Below are 15,904 nucleotides of genomic sequence, written 5' to 3'. Positions count from 1 at the left end.
TTCAGATAAACAATTCAGTCAATGTGCGTCATTGGGGAAATAATGTGAGAATGAGATGTTTTGAGACCTTAATTAAACAGTATTTGCAGAATGAATGCTACTGCAATTTCGCACAGGTAATCCTCCTCCTCCATTTTTCATGATAAAGTTAAAACAACTCCATTAAAAGGCAATTGTGATTTGCGATTAAAAACCCAAGCCAGCCCACCACACTAATAAGTAAATGAAGCATCCCAGTCGCCTTTTATTAGATAATTTGAAAGTACTGACTTTTAAATCCAGTTCTTCTGCCTTTTGATTGTTTTTCTTGATCCCCTTTTCTTTTATTTTGTGTCCCCCTTCAAACCACCCTTCCCACCACATACTCCCCCCTCATACCTTATATAATATGGTGTATTCTGTTATGTAAAGATTAAAAATTCAATAAAATTTCAATCAATAAAAAAAGGCAATTGTGGCTATTAACAGTGTGGAAGACAGGGTGTAATGTGCAAAAAATAGTTTATAGAAATGGACCAGAGCTCAAACAGGATAGGCAACAAAGAAAAATACCTATTATAGTGTAGTAGTTTCAAAACTTAATGGTGCACCTTTATGTGAACACATACACACTACAGGGAAAGTGCTCTTTTTCTTGCACCTTTTAGGTTTGCATGCCCTTTACCCAACCTTTGGACCTCAGTGCCTTTAGGAGTTTGAGATTGGGTACTTACAAACGTTTAATAGATTCTGCAGACCTTGAAATATTATCTGTTCTCTGATGTCTAGGCTACCAGTAGCTCCGTGAAAGAAGACAGATGTCCGTTAACTGTAGTTCACAATGCTGTGCAAGTGTATCCAGCTCTTATGATTAAAATGGTACATCCACCCAAAGAATGTCTTGTCTGTTGCTACTCCTACTACACTATATTAGGCATTTTATTTGTTGTCTATCCTCAAGCTGCTTGAGCACTGGTTCATTTCTATAAAGTGTTTTGACTGTTATATTCAAGGAAGAATTGAGAGTGGGAACCAGCGTAGGAGTTGGACTATAGAACTACTAGATATCTATTACATTTGAATGTGCAAAAAATGTCTGACATTTATTTGCACTTTGCACCCTGTCTTTCGTGCTTGGTGAATTGAAGCATGTCTCTGAGCTCTGTTTCCATGCAGAGAGACCTGCTACCACCCCTATGAATACAGTGCTGCCTGCATTTGACAGCTCTGCATTCACAAGAGGCTGGCTGTATTCTTTATTTATTTATTATTTAAGGGGCTGGAGCAGGCAGCAGATGCTGGCCACACCCAGGGCCATATACTTACATCCGGCCCTCTATGCTGAGGCTGCTCTCTGCATCTCTTGCCAGATTTGTCATCTAGTGGGAGGTACAGAGCCAGACCCCCAGACAGAGGCACTTTCTTCATGTGCACCAAGGGCCCGTCACTGGCATACATTAGTGCTCTTGCACTTCTGTCCTGGGTCTTTGTGAAGAACCCCTAATAAGCAGCTAATAAAATTCATAGTAGGCACAATTATTATAATCACATAATTTCCTGTAATTATGTAATGACAGTTAGTGAACCAGCCTGTTGGCAGACCTAGGGGTAAATTTACTAACCTGCGAAAATTCACCAGCGACGGCTTCAAGCAGTCGCAACACTTGAAGAAAAGGCTAATTTACTAAAATGCAAAGTTGCATCCAGGGCATCAAACGCTGGTGAATTTTCGCTAGCGTTACTTCAGCAATGCGAGCAAATCAAAGCGAAAATGTGCCTAGCGCAACTTCGTTAGAGGCTAATTTGCAAGCGGTGGGAAATTTAAAGTTGAATGGACGTATATGTTGCAGCAAATACATTACATTTCACAAGTCCAGGGAACCTTAATAAAGAAAGTAGAGTTGTTATAATGCCTTACACATGAGCCCACTGTATAGTTAATGTTCCATATGTTAGAAAATGTAGGGGCGAACCCGGTTACCCCCAAAAGTTTCAAAATATGCAATTAATGTGGATCAGAGGTGCACCTGGAGCACAAGGGGCCCATGATGATCTAGCTCTGTAAGAAAAGGTGGCATCGTTGGTTTGCAATGAACAGGCCCATGCCATGCAGCTCCTTGCCTGGCAGCCTAATCTTCTCCCAGCAGGTATCGACCGGGCACCATTACTAAACAGCAGCGCAGATAGAAAAAGAAGAAAATAAAAAATAATAATTGAAAAAGTTAGATGGGCCCCTAATTATTCATGGCCCCTAGCCTAGTGTAGCCTATTCATTAATCTGCCCCCGGGTATGCCAATACACGGTCTGCAGATTATTCACACAAATAAAAAGATTCATCTTTATTATATCACAGTGTGGGTTTTATTCTGATGGCAGTTCATCATCGCATTCCTTTCCTGGAAAAGATGTCTCTAAGCATGATCTATTTTTCTCATGCTAATAGAGCAATTTCCTACACTACCAAGTCTCTTTGTTAAGGCAAATCAAACATTAATGTCACTCTCTGAACTCAACTCAATGTACTGTAATAGACTTCTCATATACTGTAAACGTGTTTGTATTTAACTGCATGGGTTGCTGTGATCTCAGACCATTAAAGTTTTGTGTGACCAGGGAATGATCACTCGGATCATCACCTTCATTTAACTTTATACTGCCAGTAAGTGAGAAACTCTTACTATATTTGACAAAGAAATGTTACAGAATAAGAACAGGATCTGAGAGCCAAGTGTTTATGCATTTCCACACAGGCTTGATGCAGAATTAGATGCAAATCAATGTATGCCATGAAGGTTCTGTCTACCATAATATCACCCATAATGCCACTCATTAGTATTCCATGTGCTTCCACCATATAAAACTTGCGATTGTAATGTCTGCATTGGCCATTTTGTATATAGTGCAAAATGTAAATCTGCATGGTAGTTAAATTGTAGGATAGAAAAATTACATTTAATTTCCCACTGGTTGTTTCCTCGAGCTCTGATGTACTGTACAAGAAAAATGTAGGTGCTAAATTGCACCCGTGCAGTTGTAGATGGCAAAACAATATGCAACTCATTTTGAGTAAATAACTGATGCAAATGCCACCATGTTTTGAAAGTAAAGAAAACCCCCAAATATCCAGAGGTTTTTCTCTTTTACCAATAGATATATTGAAATTGCTCATTAATTAGGTCCTCATGTGCTCCCCCTGCAGCCACAGGGTATGCTTCCTCTGTAGTTACTGTATGCCCCTGTTGGATACTACTGTGTTGCTTTGGCAACACCCCAGTGTAAGGCCTCATCCTGGTGGTCTAGTGGGCAGCTGGGTCCACCGCCGCTCCTTCGTTGTGGACGCCCGCTGCGCTGCTCCTTTCCCTTCCGTGTCTAGTTCCCCTATGGCACGTGCCCCGGCGGTCTTCCTGGGTTATGCGCCGGGGTGATGACATGCAATGGCACGAAATTCAAAAGGTTTAAAAGGGGAATTCAGTGTGTACAAGAGATTGCCCGTTGTTAGGTTCTATTAGTAGTGTTCCTGGGTGTTTAATCTTAGTGATTCCTATTTGATCTTCAGTGTATTGACTCTTGCTTTGCCTGACTATTCTGATTATTTCCAATCCTGATCATGCCTGCCTGTGACTATTCTGATTTCTCCAATCCTGACCTTGCTTGTCCACTGACTATTCTACATTCTCCTATTCTGATTCTGGCCTGTCTGATGACTCTCTGCTTGTGCTGGCCCGGCCTGCCTGTTCCTGGTGTGTTCTTCCTTCCGGTATCTTGGTGAGACAATCGTGCCCCTTTGCTTGTCCAGAACCGTTAGCTTTGCTCCTCTCTCAAATAAGACCTGGCAGCATCCGATTAGCCGAGGGCTCCTCCCGAGGTGAAAGGCGGCGGTTATAGACAGAAGTGAGAGCCGAGACCAGGGTGCTTAGCTTGGGTTCTGGATATAGGGTGCCAAACATGACACCCAGGCTTAGGAACTACTTAGATGTAACTTAATAAAATCTTAATTAATTCTCTCTGTTTTACATACATTGTTGGAATGTTCAGTGCTACATAAAACTATAGACCAAAATAAGGGCTTATTTACTAAGGGTTGAACTGAGCCAATGGGACAACAGGAGAAAACCCGTTTACCCCAGAACCATGTGAGTGGCCTTACTGTAATTCTGAGCTTTCTAGATAACAGATCCCATACCAGTATACCTATATTTTTGGCTGCTTTTTTCTTGATCAAAATGGTTTGGTCAAGATGGAGAACATTAAACATGAAACCCTCACTAAGCACCATAGAGAGGACTGCGGTCATTGTAGTCTATTCACAACCAACCCAGCCTGACTTCCACAACCAATGAACTTTATAAAAACCAAATACAGTTGCACCTACCTCAAGGTTACTATATGAATCCAACAAGTTGCTTCTGACAACAACAGCAAGATAAAATGTTTCACCAAAGATTCAGGTGAACAGTTTTTTTAATTAAGTATCCAAACCTGGAGATAAAAAAAATGACTTGAATGAATTAGTCTTAAAGAATGCAATCTTGCAAATGAAGACATTGCCTAAGTTATATGACGCATGGAATGTTTTGACTACAACAGTCCTCGCAGAGAGAACAGATGTGATCAAAATATTCTTTCTTGCTGCCAGCGTCTTCCCTTTCTGTTGAATTGGAGACATGCTTCCCCCATGACACACTGTTGAGCAAATAAACAAGTATTGCTTGGGGAATTTAAATTCTGTACCCTGAATAATACATTTATGTTGGTGCATTGATCTATTTTTTTTTTAAATTTGCCATTAGAGGACAGGAGTTCCACACGATAATGAAGTGCTCAACCCCTGTGTTCCGTCTCGTCAGACCAGGTGCTTAGTGGTCAATTACCCTCTCTGCCATGGGTTGAAATCATATATTCAGTCCATATGACCATAGCACACTGACAAACAGGTTTCTGTTGCGTTTCGTGTTTTATTGGCTCATTACAGTAGAAAAAGGCAACGTTTCGGGCCGCACAGGGCCCTTTATCAAGCCTGTGACCATATACACAACCCAGTATTAAATAGTGATAAGTGAGGGCGGGGAAAGGGGAGGGGGAGTGTGCTGGGAGGAGCGTCAGGTGGGAACATCAATTGAAATAATTGTCATCACGATACACATAATACAAGTATTACTGTTGTTCCATCAATAATAAAAATACATATAGTGTCCACCATAGCCTGCATCCAATATGTAAGTTTCATACATCATTCATAGGGGTATAAAGTGTCCATTATTCTCAGTCCATATATGTGGTTCAAAAGTCCAGTGCCATAAAAGAAAAGCCTATTAGAGAGTTGTAGACATCCCTTTTGTAACCCCTAAATCCAATGGGGTTAATTGCGAAAATGTATTAACTACATATAAAAAAATCATCAAAAGTCCAGAATCAAAAATTCAAGGAAAATTACGAAAAAATTAAGAAACATTGTTTCAGAAAATTAAGAAAAAATTAAAGAAAAAATACCAAAATTTAAAGCAAATTACGAAAAATTAAGGAAAATCTGAGACGCTTATATTACCTCTTTTGCAATGCATTGGTGTATTGAATTCTTGTTTCTTAGTATTTGCAGCAGGTAATGTCAGCACTCAGAATCATCCACTTCCCAGACTAATCTCAGTACCCTTAAAAAAGAAAAAGTTGTTAGTCTTTTTATAAAAACATTTTATTATTTCATTATGACTGGATATAGCGAAATTCTACTAACCTACTGATGTATAAACATACCGGGAGTATATTCCCTATTGAGCCCCCTGGGCCAGACTGTGTCAAGCCTGTGAATCCACTGCATCTCTAGCCTATGTAACTGCATCAGTCTATCTCCTCCCCTTCTGGGTGTTTCAACGGAATCAATAACCTGAAACTTCAATTGGCTCACTGAATGTCTTGCTTGCTGAAAGTGAGCAGGCACCGGTAATAACGTCAGGCCTTTGCGAATAGTGGACTTGTGTTTAGATATTCTATCTTTGATTTTCTGAGTGGTCTCCCTCACATATAATAGTCCACAAGGGCATTTCAGTAAGTATATAACGAAACTTGAATCACAAGTGTAGTAATGTTCTATGGTATATTTCTTCCCCGAGTGGGGGTGGAGGAATTTATCCCCCTTGATAACTGAATTGCACTGTGTGCAGTTTAAACACGGAAATGTGCCAAATTTTGGTCTTTGTAAAAACCGGGTGCTTTGTATTTTGCTGCTACCCACATCCGCTTTTACTAGTCTGTCCTTGAGGTTCCTTGCCCTTTTGTACGCCAGCATCGGTGGGGATTGAAAGTTGGGAACATCCGGTAAACATGACTGTAAAATGTGCCAGTGTTTATGTATAATATGGCCAATCTTTTTGCTTGCTGTATTGAAGGTACTCACAAAGGTCATTCTATCGTCATTTTGTCTGTTCTTGTCTTCCCCTTTTAATAAAGTTTCCCTGTCTTTGTGTTGCAATTTCTGTAAGCTGTCAGTCAGAACTTCTCTACTGTATCCTCTCTGTGCAAACCTCCGTGACATGTCCCTTATTTGTTCCTCACCTTCTATAGGATCACTACTGATACGCTTGACCCTTGAGAATTGTGAAAACGGTAATGAGCGTTTCAATGGCTCTGGGTGGAAGCTATTAAAGTGTAGGAGATTGTTCCTGTCTGTGGATTTTCTATATAGGCTGGTCTTAAGTTTGTCACCCACCCTTGTAATCTGTACATCCAGAAAATTTATAGAAGATATGTCCGATATCATGGTGAACTGGAGGGTACTCTCAATTTGATTCAAAAACTGATGGAATAGTTCTAAATTTTCATATGGTCCATCCCAAATTAGCAGCAAATCATCGATATATCTTAGATATAGGGAAATATGTGACCTAAAAAGATGATTGTTATAAATCTCAGTGTCTTCCAAAAATGCCATATACAAATTTGCATATGTGGGGGCTACATTACTGCCCATAGCAGTGCCCCTAAGCTGCATGTAAAAAGTGTCTTCAAATAAGAAATAATTCTGATGTAAGACAATCTCCATTAGTGCAAGAAAAAATGCTTTTTGTTCTTTAGAATAATCTGTAGTATTCAAATGAAAATCAATGGCTTTAAGGCCCGACTCATGTGTAATTGATGTATATAAACTGCAAACATCAAAACTCACCAGGAAGACATCATGATTAGGTAATGTAATTTTATCAAGCAGTGTGAGTAGATGTGTTGTGTCCTTGACATACGATTTAGTATTTTGGACTAATGGCTGTAATAGCTTGTCGAGATAAATCGCTATAGGGGACAGTACAGAGTCAGTGCCTGCTACTATTGGGCGGCCTGGTGGATTATAAAGGTTTTTGTGGATTTTCGGTAGGGTGTAAAAGACAGGTGTAATAGGATTTTCCTTTATCAAAAAGGTCTTAAGATCCTCCTCTATAATCCCATTCTCCACTGCAGTAAAAACCGTATCCATTACACACTGCTGTATGGATATTAAAGGGTCTGAACCCATTTTTATATATACACTAGAATCCGACAATTGTGCCAATATTTCATTCATGTAATGCTCTTTTTTCATTACCACTAGGGCGCCCCCCTTGTCTGCAGGTTTAAATATAAGATTCTTATTGGATACAAGTTCCTGTAAACATTTCCTTTCTTTATAAGTTAAATTGGATTTAACTCCCTGCATTTGATTACGTTTCAATCCCTGTTTAAGTTTCTCAACATCCTTGCTGACCAATTTAACATAGGCTTCTATAACATTGTCCGTGGAGGGGGGTACAAAGTTGCTCCTATTACGTAAACCCACCCTCTTAAGTGACAGCTGCGAATGCCCCAAGCCCCCATTGGTGTATGTATTATCAGAAAAATTGGGCATTTTAGAGAAATGACGTTTTAACCTTAGGTTACGAAAGAACCTCTGCAGGTCAATGTCCAATGTGAAAGTATCACATGTACTGGTGGGACTATAGGAGAGGCCTGCCAGGAGTAGCTCCCGCTGTGAAACAAAGGCTTAACAAATGTCGCAACAAGGCTCGGTATCACAAGAACCTGCTGTTTTCGCCTATACTGAGGCAGACGCCATACGGATACTTGGTGTGGATAAAAGCAACACTTCATTCCTGACTGAACCCACTGGCACTAATCTAGCCCGAGAATTGGAGAAAGAAAGAAGGAGACTGACTGGTCTGGACCTTCACTCCATTACCTTAAAAGAATATTATAAGGTACAACGTATACCGAGAGGTTTGAGAGTGAACCTGCGACCCACAATCTTTTCAGACGATACAGATTTTGTCAAACGTTATGAGCAAATCGTAAACAAATGCTCTTTTGACATTCTGCTTCTGAATATTGAGTATATCCAGAAAACAATACCCAGTGTAAATGCACGCATTGCAGAACTGGAACAGCAGCTGAAGCAAGCAATACGTCCGGAAGAATTAAGAGATATCCTTACCCGGACAGAGGAGGCAATCACAAAACACCGGAGGATCGTTGAGGAACGAAAAAGATTAAAATTTCAGAGAGACGCGGAAGATTATAGAACCGGCAGCATCTACCAGTGGAACCTCACCGGAACGAGTGCTGGAACGCAACGCAGCGCACGCAGGGACATCCCACGTGACTGGCAGGGGGAAACACAGCAACGCTGGGCACCGGCGAGGAGAGAACCTCAGTGGCGCACATTGGATTCCCGTGAGGGGGAGAGCACGTCAGACAGCTCGGCGTCGTCTTCTTTTTTAGGATACAGCCCCCCAGACGCTGGCAACAGACACGGAGGGGCAAAAAGAAGCGCAACAGATCGCAACAAGACACGCGACTACACCAGGGAGCAGAATCAACCGATAGAGAGGCGGCAGCAACCGCCACGATCAGCATGGAGGACTCAATCGAAACGTTAGTATATAACATTTCTGACAATGTATTGACTCCCCTGCAGTTGAATGTACTTCAGAAAGGCCTCTCCTATAGTCCCACCAGTACATGTGATACTTTCACATTGGACATTGACCTGCAGAGGTTCTTTCGTAACCTAAGGTTAAAACGTCATTTCTCTAAAATGCCCAATTTTTCTGATAATACATACACCAATGGGGGCTTGGGGCATTCGCAGCTGTCACTTAAGAGGGTGGGTTTACGTAATAGGAGCAACTTTGTACCCCCCTCCACGGACAATGTTATAGAAGCCTATGTTAAATTGGTCAGCAAGGATGTTGAGAAACTAAAACAGGGATTGAAACGTAATCCAATGCAGGGAGTTAAATCCAATTTAACTTATAAAGAAAGGAAATGTTTACAGGAACTTGTATCCAATAAGAATCTTATATTTAAACCTGCAGACAAGGGGGGCACCCTAGTGGTAATGAAAAAAGAGCATTACATGAATGAAATATTGGCACAATTCTAGTGTATATATAAAAATGGGTTCAGACCCTTTAATATCCATACAGCAGTGTGTAATGGATACGGTTTTTACTGCAGTGGAGAATGGGATTATAGAGGAGGATCTTAAGACCTTTTTGATAAAGGAAAATCCTATTACACCTGTCTTTTACACCCTACCGAAAATCCACAAAAACCTTTATAATCCACCAGGCCGCCCAATAGTAGCAGGCACTGACTCTGTACTGTCCCCTATAGCGATTTATCTCGACAAGCTATTACAGCCATTAGTCCAAAATACTAAATCGTATGTCAAGGACACAACACATCTACTCACACTGCTTGATAAAATTACATTATCTAATCATGATGTCTTCCTGGTGAGTTTTGATGTTTGCAGTTTATATACATCAATTACACATGAGTCGGGCCTTAAAGCCATTGATTTTCATTTGAATACTACAGATTATTCTAAAGAACAAAAAGCATTTTTTCTTGCACTAATGGAGATTGTCTTACATCAGAATTATTTCTTATTTGAAGACACTTTTTACATGCAGCTTAGGGGGCACTGCTATGGGCAGTAATGTAGCCCCCACATATGCAAATTTGTATATGGCATTTTTGGAAGACACTGAGATTTATAACAATCATCTTTTTAGGTCACATATTTCCCTATATCTAAGATATATCGATGATTTGCTGCTAATTTGGGATGGACCATATGAAAATTTAGAACTATTCCATCAGTTTTTGAATCAAATTGAGAGTACCCTCCAGTTCACCATGATATCGGACATATCTTCTATAAATTTTCTGGATGTACAGATTACAAGGGTGGGTGACAAACTTAAGACAGCCTATATAGAAAATCCACAGACAGGAACAATCTCCTACACTTTAATAGCTTCCACCCAGAGCCATTGAAACGCTCATTACCGTTTCACAATTCTCAAGGGTCAAGCGTATCAGTAGTGATCCTATAGAAGGTGAGGAACAAATAAGGGACATGTCACGGAGGTTTGCACAGAGAGGATACAGTAGAGAAGTTCTGACTGACAGCTTACAGAAATTACAACACAAAGACAGGGAAACTTTATTAAAAGGGGAAGACAAGAACAGACAAAATGACGATAGAATGACCTTTGTGAGTACCTTCAATACAGCAAGCAAAAAGATTGGCCATATTATACATAAACACTGGCACATTTTACAGTCATGTTTACCGGATGTTCCCAACTTTCAATCCCCACCGATGCTGGCGTACAAAAGGGCAAGGAACCTCAAGGACAGACTAGTAAAAGCGGATGTGGGTAGCAGCAAAATACAAAGCACCCGGTTTTTACAAAGACCAAAATTTGGCACATTTCCGTGTTTAAACTGCACACAGTGCAATTCAGTTATCAAGGGGGATAAATTCCTCCACCCCCACTCGGGGAAGAAATATACCATAGAACATTACTACACTTGTGATTCAAGTTCGTTATATACTTACTGAAATGCCCTTGTGGACTATTATATGTGGGGGAGACCACTCAGAAAATCAAAGATAGAATATCTAAACACAAGTCCACTATTCGCAAAGGCCTGACGTTATTACCGGTGCCTGCTCACTTTCAGCAAGCAAGACATTCAGTGAGCCAATTGAAGTTTCAGGTTATTGATTCCGTTGAAACACCCAGAAGGGGAGGAGATAGACTGATGCAGTTACATAGGCTAGAGATGCAGTGGATTCACAGGCTTGACACAGTCTGGCCCAGGGGACTCAATAGGGAATATACTCCCGGTATGTTTATACATCAGTAGGTTAGTAGAATTTCGCTATATCCAGTCATAATGAAATAATAAAATGTTTTTTATAAAAAGACTAACAACTTTTTCTTTTTTAAGGGTACTGAGATTAGTCTGGGAAGTGGATGATTCTGAGTGCTGACATTACCTGCTGCAAATACTAAGAAACAAGAATTCAATACACCAATGCATTGCAAAAGAGGTAATATAAGCGTCTCAGATTTTCCTTAATTTTTCGTAATTTGCTTTAAATTTTGGTATTTTTTCTTTAATTTTTTCTTAATTTTCTGAAACAATGTTTCTTAATTTTTTCGTAATTTTCCTTGAATTTTTGATTCTGGACTTTTGATGATTTTTTTATATGTAGTTAATACATTTTCGCAATTAACCCCATTGGATTTAGGGGTTACAAAAGGGATGTCTACAACTCTCTAATAGGCTTTTCTTTTATGGCACTGGACTTTTGAACCACATATATGGACTGAGAATAATGGACACTTTATACCCCTATGAATGATGTATGAAACTTACATATTGGATGCAGGCTATGGTGGACACTATATGTATTTTTATTATTGATGGAACAACAGTAATACTTGTATTATGTGTATCGTGATGACAATTATTTCAATTGATGTTCCCACCTGACGCTCCTCCCAGCACACTCCCCCTCCCCTTTCCCCGCCCTCACTTATCACTATTTAATACTGGGTTGTGTATATGGTCACAGGCTTGATAAAGGGCCCTGTGCGGCCCGAAACGTTGCCTTTTTCTACTGTAATGAGCCAATAAAACACTTGAAACGCAACAGAAACCTGTTTGTCAGTGTGCTATGGTCATATGGACTGATTAGAGGACAGGAGTGTCGGATAAGTAATTTACCAGCGTTGTCTTCTTCTATTGCCTCGGTTGACCATAGCATGCACTATTAGTTGGTTCAGACAAAGGCAGCATGACAAATTAAAGGAGTGGATCATCTACATTACAAGGACAGGGCTAAATAATTGGATTGGAAATATGAACAGAAGGTCACAGTATATAATGCAAGGTCAAGTTAACTTTGCCAGCATTGCAAGGGTGTAGTAACTATAAGGAGAGGCAGATTATAGAGAGATGCCATTGAGTGATTCACTGATGATGTGCACTAAACAAATCCGTGGGGAGCTTTCTAATGGCTATGTAAGAGTGAGGTTTTTTTGTATAAAAATCAGCATGTAGAGGGTTTGAACAGGTCAGACTTGATGGACTTAATTATTTAATCATGCATTTCCCTTGTGAAAGGTGAATTTTTTCAATCATACATTTTGGTTAAATTAGAAATGTTTTATTAATAACATTTTACAAATGTCTAGTTATAATTTATTTTAGCTCGATATACAGTATAAATTGGTTGTCTTTGCATACATTTTCTGGCAAAAGTAACCCTTGTCAAAATGATAAATGTATACCTCAAAGGAATATATATAAGGTCTGCCACCTTTGTTTCTCCTAATTCTGGCAGTGTTAAAACTTCAAAAATCCATAATCACACCTGTATCATATTTAGTATTTTTTTTGTAACTTAAATTTTATTTGGTTTAGCATTTAAGTTTCCAAGCATAATAAAAGCACAAGGTACAGACATAACAGGAAAAAAAGTCATGTATATCGTTTTCACAAAGTTCTCAGTTGGTAAAAAAGAAGGAGTGTGGGAGTTAAGATGGATGTCAGAGTAAACGTACAGAGTTACAGAGATGGTTGGAAAACATTGAACGACCAGAGGGCTTGAAGTATAGGTCAATGAAGCAATAGAGATGCAAGAGGCCTGCAATAGACAATCATCAGCAATACAATTATCAACATCCTTATTCTCATTCCCCCCCTTCCACCATACGCGTTTGAGATACATAATAGACCCATTTCGACCAAACAGCGTCATGCTTAGGCAAGGATCCGCGATGTTTGGCCGTCATTTCTTCCATTAATTTCATATCCCTGATACGGGAAATTGTCTCGCCTATGGATGGGGCACGAGAAGACTTCCAATTGGAAGTAATAGACAATCTGGCCGCAGTGTAAATGAAATTCAGAAGCTTCTGTTCTGGGGGGGAGATGCCTACATGTGGTAGGCCTAGTATTGCATTAGAGGCCTGAATTGGGATCTCATAGAAAAAGAGTTTCGTCACCAGATCCCTAACCGCTTTCCAAAATGCAGATAGTCTCGGACAGGACCACAATATATGGGAGAGAGAGCCCTCCTGTCCACAAGCCCTCCAGCACAGCGCTGAGGTAGTTGGATACATTTTGCTTAATTTCACCGGGGTATAGTACCAATGGAAGATAGCCTTGTAAACGCTCTCTTTCTGTCTTACACAAGTGACACTTCTCCTGGCATTCTCCCATATGTCCTGCCATTGTTCCAAGGTGTAAGTGGTGGAGAGCTCTCTTTCCCATTGTAGCATATACAGTACCTATGTTTAGGAAACGGTTCCTCTAATACAGTGTTAAGTACAGAATAAATAGTCGAGATCAACGCTTTCTGTGGCAGACCCCGGAGACACGTCCTTTCAAAGAACGTCAGTGAGCGAGATGGAGGACGCCCCTGGAACACCCCTTAATGAAATGTAGAATTTGCAAAAAGTCATAACACCAGGTCTGGGGGATTTGATACTTCTCTTGAAGTTCTGCGAACGAGTGGACTCTATTCTCCAATGGCTTGAGAAAATCATATATTCTAAAGAGGCCCTTGGAACCCCAACGGTTCTGGAAGGCGGGAGACATCCCCGGGATAAAGCGAGGATTAGCCAGAACGGATTGCATAGGGGACGGGAAATTGGTCAAGGGAGATTTCTTGGAGCAATGTTCCCAGAGTCTAATAGTGAATTTAGTTGCCTGCAAAACATTGGGAGGTAACTTCACCGGTTTAGGGGTCTGCCACAGAAGAGCATTCGGGTGAATAGGGGCCAGAGAAAGCGATTCAATGAGTGCTCATCTAGAGGTAGGGTGATATGTGGTCCAGCCTAACACCTGTCTAAGTTGTGCCGCTTCGTAGTATCTGCGGATATTGGGTACTGCCAATCCCCCCTGAGATCTATTCATAGACATTACCTTTCTGGAGACTCTGTGTCTCGACTTCGCCCAAATGAACTTAAAAAACATGGTTTGAATATTCTGCAGGACAGCATTAGGCACCGTCACAGGGAGGGTCTCAAAAAGGTATAACAGTTTAGGCAGGATAGACATCTTAACAGCTGATATCCTACCCAGCCAGGATATCGTGTAAGTGCCCCATTTTTCCAGGAGCGAAGAAATGGATTGCAGAAGGGGGGTATAGTTGTATTTAAATAGTTGAGAATAGGAGGCCGTCAACTGTACCCCAAGATAACGGAGCGAATGTTCCCTCCATTTATATTTAAAGTTGGCTTTCAACAGTTCCCTCACATGGGAGGGAGTATTCAAAGCTAAGGCCTCTGATTTCTGGAGATTCAGCTTATAACCCGAATAGGTGCCGTATAGAGTAAGCAATTTGTGCAGATTTGGGAGAGAGATTATGGGGTTGGTAATGGTTAGAATGACATCATCTGCGAACAGGGCCACCCGGAACTCACTATCCCCCAGCCTCGGACCCGTGATGTCAGGATGTTCCCGTACAGCTGTAGCCAGCGGCTCGATACTAAGGGCATAAAGAAGGGGAGAGAGTGGGCAACCCTGCCTGGTACCATTTGAGATAGAGATAGATTGGCTAGGAGCCCCAGGTAATTTAAGGGTCGCCGTAGGTATGGAGTAAAGAGCCTTTATTGCCGTCAGGAATGGGCCATCGAACCCCATGGTATGTAGCAGATCGAACAAAAAGCCCCAATCCAAGCGGTCAAACGCTTTTTCGGCGTCCAAACTAAGGACGACCGCTGGGATTTGGGCTCTATTAATAAGATCAATTACATCAATAGCTCTACGGGTGTTGTCACCTGCTTGTCTGCCTTGAATGAACCCAACTTGATCAGGGTGGACAAGTCCAGGCATTAAGGGGGCAAGTCTATTGGCCAAAATTTTCGTAAATAATTTAAGGTCCGAATTCAGTAGAGCAATGGGGCGGTAGCTGCCACACTGGTTGGGGTCCTTTCCCTCTTTAAGCAGTAAGGTAATATACGAGGTCAGCATTGTCGGTGGAATAGGAGAACCAGTGAGAAAGGAGTTAAAGAGTTGGGTCAGGTAAGGAAGAAGGACACCATGAAACGCCTTATAATATGCATACGTAAAGCCATCTGGGCCTGGGGCCTTCATTGAGGGAAAGGCTTTTATGGTAGCTGCAATCTCCTCCGCAGATATGGGAGCATTGAGAGTCTCTAAATCAGATTGGGAGAGCCGAGTTTTAACATTATCCCTCAAAAACGCCTCTCTTAGCTGATCCACGGGCCTCCCTGACACAGAAGGACGGGTACCTATGTTGTACAATTTGGAATAATAATTACTAAACGTCTCAGCTATGGCCTCAGGAGAATATACTAGCTGGTTATCTCCTGTATCTATCGATGAGATAGCCGTCTGGGCCAGTTGTTCCCGCAATTTCTTGGCTAATAAAGTGTGAGCCTTATCTCCACTCTCGTAGTATCTCTGTTTGAGCCATCGGAGGGCCTTTTCCGTGTCAGCTAAAAGTAGGGTTTTAAGGTCTCTACGTGTCTGGGATATTTTTAGTCTGATCAGTCTGGTAGGAGTATGACTATAGGACTTCTCCCAATGTACCAGCTGACGCTCCAGCTGCGATATGCGGAGTGTTCT

At 41.0% G+C, this 15,904-nt stretch overlaps 1 long non-coding RNA gene across 1 annotated transcript; it reads left to right on the top strand.

Moving 5' to 3' along the window:
- Window positions 1-8,366: 8,366 nt before the first annotated feature.
- LOC121399079 lies at window positions 8,367-11,957 on the top strand. Its single transcript, XR_005964739.1, has 2 exons — window positions 8,367-8,872; window positions 11,249-11,957. It is a non-coding gene; the product is annotated as an uncharacterized LOC121399079 (long non-coding RNA).
- The last annotated feature ends 3,947 nt before the right edge of the window (window positions 11,958-15,904 follow it).

Source organism: Xenopus laevis, chromosome 9_10S (assembly GCF_017654675.1).
Source record: "Xenopus laevis strain J_2021 chromosome 9_10S, Xenopus_laevis_v10.1, whole genome shotgun sequence".
Classification (NCBI taxonomy): Eukaryota; Metazoa; Chordata; class Amphibia; order Anura; family Pipidae; genus Xenopus; species Xenopus laevis.
This window is presented reverse-complemented; position numbering and strand designations above follow the sequence as displayed.